This window comes from Oncorhynchus keta, chromosome 6, assembly GCF_023373465.1.
Source record: "Oncorhynchus keta strain PuntledgeMale-10-30-2019 chromosome 6, Oket_V2, whole genome shotgun sequence".
Taxonomy (NCBI): Eukaryota; Metazoa; Chordata; class Actinopteri; order Salmoniformes; family Salmonidae; genus Oncorhynchus; species Oncorhynchus keta.
Window position 1 is genome coordinate 18,732,322 of NC_068426.1, and position 10,226 is coordinate 18,742,547.

Consider the following 10,226-nt stretch of genomic DNA (forward strand, 5'->3'; position numbering starts at 1 on the left):
TTTCTGAGGGTTTCCATCAACTTCCCACCAAACGTACACTGATCACTGATTTAATATACTAATTTCAGAAATGTAAGACCTTTCTGTATCGTTGTCTAATGTTGGTGGGGTATGTTAACCTGTTTTAATGACAGTACTGAATCACTATGATCAATAAAATCATTTTCTTCAATGTACCTCTAACAGAGCTGAGATGTATTTAAAAGTGTTTTCACCCTTTTTCGTACGCCTATCAAGTAGTTTCATCTACATAAGTGCCTATAGAGGAGGGGTTCAGGTTTCTTCTGGACAGTGCCTAACTATAGTGGCCCAATAAGCAAATGCCCTAAAGATATATTTTATTGGGATCGTGGTTGGGGCATTTGAAATTGGTGCTGGTGGTCTGGGTTCAAGACCCAGTAGGGTAGTCACCCTACTCTGCCCTTGACCAGCACAAAAACATCCTGTGGCGTATTGCATTAGTATCAAATAGCCCTCACGATATGCAACTTTTCAAGGAAGTTAGGAACCAATATACACAGGCAGTTAGGAAAGCAAAGGCTAGCTTTTTCAAACAGAAATTTGCATCCTGTAGCACAAACTCCCAAAAGTTCTGGGACACTGTAAAGTCCATGGAGAATAAGAGCACCTCCTCCCAGCTGCCCACTGCACTGAGGCTAGGCAACACTGTTACCACCGATAAATCCGCGATAATTGAGAATTTCAATAAGCATTTTTCAACGGCTGGCCATGCTTTCCACCTGGCTATCCCTACCCAGGTCAACATTCCTGCACCCCCCACAGCAACTTGCCCAAGCCTCCCCTTTTCTCCTTCACCCAAATCCAGATAGCTGATGCTCTGAAAGAGCTGCAAAATCTGGACCCCTACAAATCAGCCGGGCTAGACAATCTGGACCCTCTCTTTCTAAAATTATCTGCTGAAATTGTTGCAACCCTTATTACTAGCCTGTTCAACCTCTCTTTCGTATCGTCTGAGATCCCCAAAGATTGGAAAGCTGCCACAGCCATCCCCCTCTTCAAAGGGGGTGACACTCTAGACCCAAACTGCTACAGACCTATATCTATCCTATCCTTTCTAAGGTCTTCGAAAGCCAAGTTACCAAACAGATCACCGACCATTTCGGTTACTACCGCACCCTCTGCGCTATGTAATCTGGTTCCGAGCTGGTCATGGGTGCACCTCAGCCACGCTCAAGGTCCTAAACGATATCATAACCGCCATCGATAAGAGACAATACTGGGCAGCTGTATTCATCGACTTGGCCAAGGCTTTCAAATCAAATCAAATCAAATGTATTTATATAGCCCTTCGTACATCAGCTGATATCTCAAAGTGCTGTACAGAAACCCAGCCTAAAACCCCAAACAGCAAGCAATGCAGGTGTAGAAGCACGGTGGCTAGGAAAAACTCCCTAGAAAGGCCAAACCCTAGGAAGAAACCTAGAGAGGAACCAGGCTATGTGGGGTGGCCAGTCCTCTTCTGGCTGTGCCGGGTGGAGATTATAACAGAACATGGCCAAGATGTTCAAATGTTCATAAATGACCAGCATGGTCGTATAATAATAAGGCAGAACAGTTGAAACTGGAGTAGCAGCATGGTCAGGTGGACTGGGGACAGCAAGGAGTCATCATGTCAGGTAGTCCTGGGGCATGGTCCTAGGGCTCAGGTCAGTTGAAACTGGAGCAGCAGCACGGCCAGGTGGACTGGGGACAGCAAGGAGTCATCATGTCAGGTAGTCCTGAGGCATGGTCCTAGGGCTCAGGTCAGTTGAAACTGGAGCAGCAGCACGGCCAGGTGGACTGGGGACAGCAAGGAGTCATCGTGTCAGGGAGTCCTGGGGCATGGTCCTAGGGCTCAGGTCCTCAGAGAAAGAAAGAAAGAGATAAGGAGAGAATTAGAGAACGCACACTTAGATTCACACAGGACACCGAATAGGACAGGAAAAGTACTCCAGATATAACAAACTGACCCCAGCCCCCCGACACATAAACTACTGCAGCATAAATACTGGAGGCTGAGACAGGAGGGGTCAGGAGACACTGTGGCCCCATCCGAGGACACCCCGGACAGGGCCAAACAGGAAGGATATAACCCCACCCACTTTGCCAAAGCACAGCCCTCACACCACTAGAGGGACATCTTCAACCACCAACTTACCATCCTGAGACAAGGCTGAGTATAGCCCACAAAGATCTCCGCCATGGCACAACCCAAGGGGGGGCGCCAACTCAGACAGGATGACCACATCAGTGAATCAACCCACTCAGGTGACGCATCCCCTCCAGGGACGGCATGAGAGAGGCCCAGTAAGCCAGTGACTCAGCCCCTGTAATAGGGTTAGAGGCAGAGAATCCCAGTGGAAAGAGGGGAACCGGCCAGGCAGAGACAGCAAGGGATACGTCTTCAGTAAAGAGATAAGAGATAAGAGATAAGTCTTCAGTAAAGACTTAAAGGTTGAGACCGAGTTTGCGTCTCTGACATGGGTAGGCAGACCGTTCCATAAAAATTGAGCTCTATAGGAGAAAGCCCTGCCTCCAGCTGTTTGCTTAGAAATTCTAGGGACAATTAGGAGGCCTGCGTCTTGTGACCGTAGCGTACGTGTAGGTATGTACGGCAGGACCAAATCAGAGAGATAGGTAGGAGCAAGCCCATGTAATGCTTTGTAGGTTAGCAGTAAAACCTTGAAATCAGCCCTTAATTTGACAGGAAGCCAGTGTAGAGAGGCTAGCACTGGAGTAATATGATCAAATTTTTTGGTTCTAGTCAGGATTCTAGCAGCCGTATTTAGCACCAACTGAAGTTTATTTAGTGCTTTATCCGGGTAGCTGGAAAGTAGAGCATTGCAGTAGTCTAACCTAGAAGTGACAAAAGCATGGATTAATTTTTCTGCATCATTTTTGGACAGAAAGTTTCTGATTTTTGCAACGTTACGTAGATGGAAAAAAGCTGTCCTTGAAATGGTCTTGATATGTTCTTCAAAAGAGAGATCATGGTCCAGAGTAATGCCGAGGTCCTTCACAGTTTTATTTGAGACGACTGTACAACCATTAAGATTAATTGTCAGATTCAACAGAAGATCTCTTTGTTTCTTGGGACCGAGAACAAGCATCTCTGTTTTGTCCGAGTTTAAAAGTAGAAAGTTTGCAGCCATCCACTTCCTTATGTCTGAAACACATGCTTCTAGCAAGGGCAATTTTGGGGCTTCACCATGTTTCATTGAAATGTACAGCTGTGTGTCATCCGCATAGCAGTGAAAGTTAACATTATGTTTTCGAATAACATCCCCAAGAGGTAAAATATATAGTGAAAACAATAGTGGTCCTAAAACGGAACTTTGAGGAACACCGAAATTTACAGTTGATTTGTCAGAGGACAAACCATTCACAGAGACAAACTGATATCTTTCCAACAGATAAGATCTAAACCAGGCCAGAACTTGTCCGTGTAGACCAATTTGGGTTTCCAATCTCTCCAAAAGTATGTGGTGATCGATGGTATCAAAAGCAGCACTAAGGTCTAGGAGCATGAGGACAGATGCAGAGCCTCGGTCCGATGCCATTAAAATGTCATTTACCACCTTCACAAGTGCCGTCTCAGTGCTATGATGGGGTCTAAAACCAGACTGAAGCAATTCGTATACATTGTTTGTCTTCAGGAAGGCAGTAAGTTGCTGCGCAACAGCCTTTTCTAAAATTTTTGAGACGAATGGAAGATTCGATATAGGCCGATAGTTTTTTATATTTTCTGGGTCAAGGTTTGGCTTTTTCAAGAGAGGCTTTATTACTGTCACTTTTAGTGAGTTTGGTACACATGGATAGAGAGCCGTTTATTATGTTCAACATAGGAGGGCCAAGCACAGGAAGCAGCTCTTTCAGTAGTTTGGTTGGAATAGGGTCCAGTATGCAGCTTGAAGGTTTAGAGGCCATGATTATTTTCATCATTGTGTCAAGAGATATAGTACTAAAACACTTGAGCGTCTCTCTTGATCCTAGGTCCTGGGAGAGTTGTGCAGAATCAGGACAACTGAGCTTTGAAGGAATACGCAGATTTAAAGAGGAGTCCGTAATTTGCTTTCTAATAATCATAATCTTTTCCTCAAAGAAGTTCATGAATTTATCACTGCTAAAATGAAAGTCATCCTCTCTTGGGGAATACTGCTTTTTAGTTAGCTTTGCGACAGTATCAAAAAGGAATTTCGGATTGTTCTTATTTTCCTCAATTAAGTTAGAAAATAGGATGATCGAGCAGCAGTAAGGGCTCTTCGGTACTGCACGGTATTGTCTTTCCAAGCTAGTCAGAAGACTTCCAGTTTGGTGTGGCGGCATTTCCGTTCCAATTTTCTGGAAGCTTGCTTCAGAGCTCGGGTATTTTCTGTGTACCAGAGAGCTAGTTTCTTATGAGAAATGTTTTTAGTCTTTAGGGGTGCAACTGCATCTAGGGTATTGCGCAAGGTTAAATTGATTTTTATCCTCTGGCGTCCTTGGGTAGACAGAGGGAATCTGGAAGGACGTCAAGGAATCTTTGTGTTGTCTGTGAATTTATAGCACAGCTTTTGATGTTCCTTGGTTGGGGTCTGAGCAGATTATTTGTTGCAATTGCAAACGTAATAAAATAGTGGTCCGATAGTCCAGGATTATGAGGAAAAACATTAAGATCCACAACATTTATTCCATGGGACAAAACTAGGTCCAGCGTATGACTGTGACAGTGAGTGGGTCCAGAGACATGTTGGACAAAACCCACTGAGTCGATGATGGCTCCAAAAGCCTTTTGGAGTGGGTCTGTGGACTTTTCCATGTGAATATTAAAGTCACCAAAGATTAGAATATTATCTGCTATGACTACAAGGTCCGATAGGAATTCAGGGAACTCAGTGAGGAACGCTGTATATGGCCCAGGAGGCCTGTAAACAGTAGCTATAAAACGTGATTGAGTAGGCTGCATAGATTTCATGACTAGAAGCTCAAAAGACGAAAACGTCATTTTTTTTGTGTAAATTAAAAATTGCTATCGTAAATGTTAGCAACACCTCCGCCTTTGCGGGATGCACGGGGGATATGGTCACTAGTGTAGCCAGGAGGTGAGGCCTCATTTAACACAGTAAATTCATCAGGCTTAAGCCATGTTTCAGTCAGGCCAATCACATCAAGATTATGATCAGTGATTAGTTCATTGACTATATTGCCTTTGAAGTAAGGGATCTAACATTAGGTAGCCCTATTTTGAGATGTGAGGTATCATGATCTCTTTCAATAATGACAGGAATGGAGGTGGTGTTTATCCTAGTGAGATTGCTAAGGCGAACACCGCCATGTTTAGTTTTGCCCAACCTAGGTCGAGGCACAGACACGGTCTCAATGGTGATAGCTGAGCTGACGACACTGAGTGTGGTAGTGGCAGACTCCACTATGCTGGCAGGCTGGCTAACAGCCTGCTGCCTGGCCTGCACCCTATTTCATTGTGGAGCTAGAGGAGTTAGAGCCCTGTCTATGTTGGTAGATAAGATGAGAGCACCCCTCCAGCTAGGATGGAGTCCGTCACTCCTCAGCAGGTCAGGCTTGGTCCTGTTTGTGGGTGAGTCCCAGAAAGAGGGCCAATTATCTACAAATTCTATCTTTTGGGAGGGGCAGAAAACAGTTTTCAACCAGCGATTGAGTTGTGAGACTCTGCTGTAGAGCTCATCACTCCCCCTAACTGGGAGGGGGCCAGAGACAATTACTCTTTCGACTCTGTCAATCACCACATTCTTATCGGCAGACTCAACAGCCTTGGTTTCTCAAATGACTGCTTCGCCTGGTTCACCAACTACTTCTCAGACAGAGTTCAGTGTGTCAATTCGGAGGGCCTGTTGTCCAGACCTCTGGCAGTCTCTATGGGGGTGCCACAGGGTTCAATCATTGGGCCCACTCTTTTATCTGTATACATCATTGATGTCGCTCTTGCTGCTGGTGATTCTCTGATTCACCTCTCACACCATTCTGTATACATCTGGGCCTTCTTTGGACACTGTGTTAACTAACCTCCTGGCGAGCTTCAATGCCATACAACTCTCCTTTCCTCACACCTGCTCTTAAATGCAAGTAAAACTAAATGCATGCTCTTCAACCGATCGCTGCCCACACCTGCCCGCCCGTCCAGCATCACTACTCTGGACGGTTCTGACTTAGAATATATAGACAACTACAAATACCTAGATGTTTGGTTAGACTGTAAACTCCCCTTCCAGACTTACATTAAGAATCTCCAATCCAAAATGAAATCTAGAATCAGCTTCCTATTTCGCAACAAAGCATCCTTCACTCATACTGCCAAACATACCCCTGTAAAACTGACTATCCTACCGATCCTTGACTTTGGCGATGTAATTTACAAAATCCAACACTCTACTCAGCAAATTGGATGCAGTCTATCACAGTGCCATCCGTTTTGTCACCAAAGCCCCATATACTACCCACCACTGCGACCTGTATGCTCTCGTTGGCTGGCCCTCGCTTCATATTTGTCGCCATCTCAGCTCACTGGCCACCATAGCAGCACCCACCCGTAGCACGCGCTCCAGCAGGTATATTTCACTGGTCATCCCCAAATCCAATTCCTCCTTCGGCCGCCTGTCCTTCCAGTTCTCTGATAATGACTGAAACGATCTGCAAAAATCACTGAAACTGGAGACTCATATCTCCCTCACTAGCTTTAAGCACCAGCTGTCAGAGCAGCTCACAGATCACTGCACCTGTACATAGCCCATCTGTAAATAGCCCATCCAACTACCTCATCCCCATACTGTTATTTATGTTACTGTAAATATACTATTTCTATGGTATTATTGACTGTATGTTTGTTTGTTTATTGTTTATGTGTAACTCTGTGTTGTTGTTTGTGTCGCACTGCCTTGCTTTATCTTGGCCTGGTTGCATTTGTAAATGAGAACTTGTTCTCAACTCGCCTACCTGGTTAAATAAAGGTGAAATACTTTTTTTTTTAACTCTCACATTCTTAGCAATATATAGTAATGCCCTTATTTGGCAACAGTTACAACACGCCTATCTGATCTAATTCAAATCAGTTTGTTCTACATTGTATATGTGGTGTAGATTTTAAAAAGACAATAGAGTTCTCTTTGAGATGCTCAGCTATATAGAATGAATAAATACTGATTATTTATGAGGTGGAAATGTAGTCATAATTCACGCTCAAGGGGAAATCCTGACGATTCCCGTCTTTCTATAAGAAACTCATTTTAATTTGATCCGATAGGTGTGTTGCAAATGTTGCCAAATAATGACACTAAAATATTTTGTTAAGTGTGAGAGTAGGGTGATTCCCCTAGCGCAGAGTTCCCCAACGGGTGACCCAAGGGCCAAATTTGGGCTGTGGGTCATTTTATTTGCTCCCCAAAGTTTTCTGAGCCCCTCCCAAAAAAGTGTTTACTATTTATACTTTATTGTCGGACATACAATACTTTAAAAACAACAGCAAATCAGCTCCAAGTGATTTTAATTTTAGAAATCTGTTTCAACGTATTCCCACGCATAATAGAGAGATACACTGAGTATACCAAACATTAGGACACCTCCCCCTTTTGCCCTCAGAACAGCCTCAATTTGTCGGGGGATGGACTGTACAAAGTGTTCCACAGGGATGCTTGCCCATGTTGACTCCAATGCTTCCCACAGTTGTGTCAAGTGGGCTGGATGTCCTTCGGGCGGTGGACCATTCTTGATACACATGGGAAACAGAGTGAAAAACCCAGCAGCGTTGCAGTTCTTGCCACAACCAACCAGGCATTGTACTGCACGTTTTGAGTTTAGGGGGTGTGTCACAATATCTATCAATTTAACCACTTTTTCAGTTAAATATTTTTCCACAACCATCCATTTTATAAAGGAGAGACATTACAGATGATAAAAAATCATGGTTGTGTTTTGTTTTACCTTGACTACGGGTATATCAAAAACTAAAAGGCCTTTTTTAGGATTGGCCACTAGCCTATTTTATGTGTTGGTCACTGTGACAAGCGCTGACCATGGGTGCATTAACGTAATTAAACCACAGGATGGCAGACAAGGGTTAATTACCAAGAACAATCGGATATGAAATAATGTGACAGGGCTTTTCTCAAATCAAAATCGAATCCAATTTTATGTCACGAGCTTCGTGAACAACAGGTGTAGACTAACAGTGAAATGCTTACTTCTCAACAACGCAGAGAGAAAACATTTGAAATAATATAATAATAATAACACTAGGTATAAATACAAGAGTAACGATAACTTGGCTATATACACAGTTGATGTACAGGAGTATGAGGTAATTGAGGTAGATATGTACATATAGGTAGGGATAAAGTGACTCGGCAACAGGATAGATGATTAACAGTAGCAGTAGCGTGTGTGAGGAGTCAAAAGAGTTAGTGCAAAAAGGGTCAGTGCAGGTAATTAGTTAACTATTTAGCAGTCTTATGGCTTGGAGGTTGAAACTGATCAGGGTTCTGTTGGTTCCAGACATGGTGCATAGATACCGCTTGCTGTGTGGTAACAGAGAAAACACTCTATCACTTAGGTGGCTGGAATCTTTGACAATTTATAGGGCCTTCCTCTGACACAGCCTGGTATAGAGGATCTGGGAGACAGGGTGCTCTGACCAATGATGTAATGGGCCGTACGTACTACCCTCTGTAGCACCTTGTGGTTGGATGCCAAGCAGTTGCCATACCAAACGGTGATGCAGCCAGTCAAGATGTTCTCAATGGTACAGCTGTAGAACTTTTTGAGTATCTGAGGCCCCATGACAAATCTTTTCAGCCTCCTGAGCGGGAAGTGGCGTTGTCATGCCTTCATCACTGCTGTGTTGGTGTGTGGACCATGATAATTCCTTTGTGATGTGGACACTGAGGAACTTGAAGCTTTCGACCCGCTCCACTACACCCCCAACAATCTGGATGGGGATGTGCTCGGCTCTCCATTTCCTGTAGTCCACGATCAGCTCCTTTGTCTTGCTGACGTTGAGGGGAGGATGTTGTTCTAGCACCACACTGCCAGATCACTGACCTCCCTATAGCCTCTCAAATAGGCTTACTTTGGTAAACTCATGAAATCCTTGGTAATGTTTCATAACACACTTACTGAGTTATTTATCATAAGGTCTATTTATCACACTATTTATTAACATAGGCAGCCGATACTAGATCTGCACTTGTCACGCCCTGACCTTAGTATTCTATGTTTTCTTTATTGTTTTGGTTAGGTCAAAATCTGAAAATGGTGGTGGAAATGGTGTTTTATTAAGATGGCTTGCCATTAAAGCTAGTTAAGGAAAAATATGCCTTTGCATCTTAAATGGAGGAGGCTGTACGAGTGTGTTACGGGCTAATCAATAATAGAAGACCGTGCAGATCTAGCTTCCACTATCGGTTGTCCCTAACTATTTATTAGTGTGGGGCACATTTGTGTAGACTAACCTGCGCCTTTTCATATCCTAGGCATATTTATCATTTTCTAACCTCAAATTACATAAGCAGCTGCTTCAAATTGGCTGTTTTCAACAGTAGCATATACTATGGTTATTAGGCCTAGGCTATATGATGCAAATGTTTTGAAGGTCCCAAACAATCATTCTGAATCCCATGTAAAATAATATTTAGAGTGACTAAAATATCACTCATAATATTTTGGGGGGATTGAAATACTGAACTTTTTTTTTCATGTATGGCTAACTAAGGGGAAGTTTGAAAAGACAAGCTGAGTGGGCGGGGAGCTTAAATGAATGAGCTTGCGTTGACTGACAGTTCTTTGAAAAGCCTACAGTGCCTTCAGAAAGTATTCCTTTGTCCATTATTCCTTTCAAAATTCTTGAAGCTCTGTCAAATTGGTTGTTGATCATGGCTAGACAACCATTTTCAGTTCTTGCCATAGATTTTCAAGTAGATTTAAGTCAAAACTTGAACTTGGTCACTCAGGAATATTCACTGTCTTCTTGGAAAGCAGCTTCAGTGTAGATTTGGCCTTGTGTTTTAGGTTATTGTCCTGCTGAAAGATGAATTAATCTCATTGTGTAATTGGTGCGTGTTGGTGGCAGGGAAGTCAGGTGCAGGAGAACGAACTTGGTATAAACGGATTTGTTTAATAAGTGCTGACAAAACTCCAAAAACCAAAATATACAAAATAACAAAAGTGGGTACAAAACCTATCGCACACCAACACAACTTACACATCACATACAATCAAAC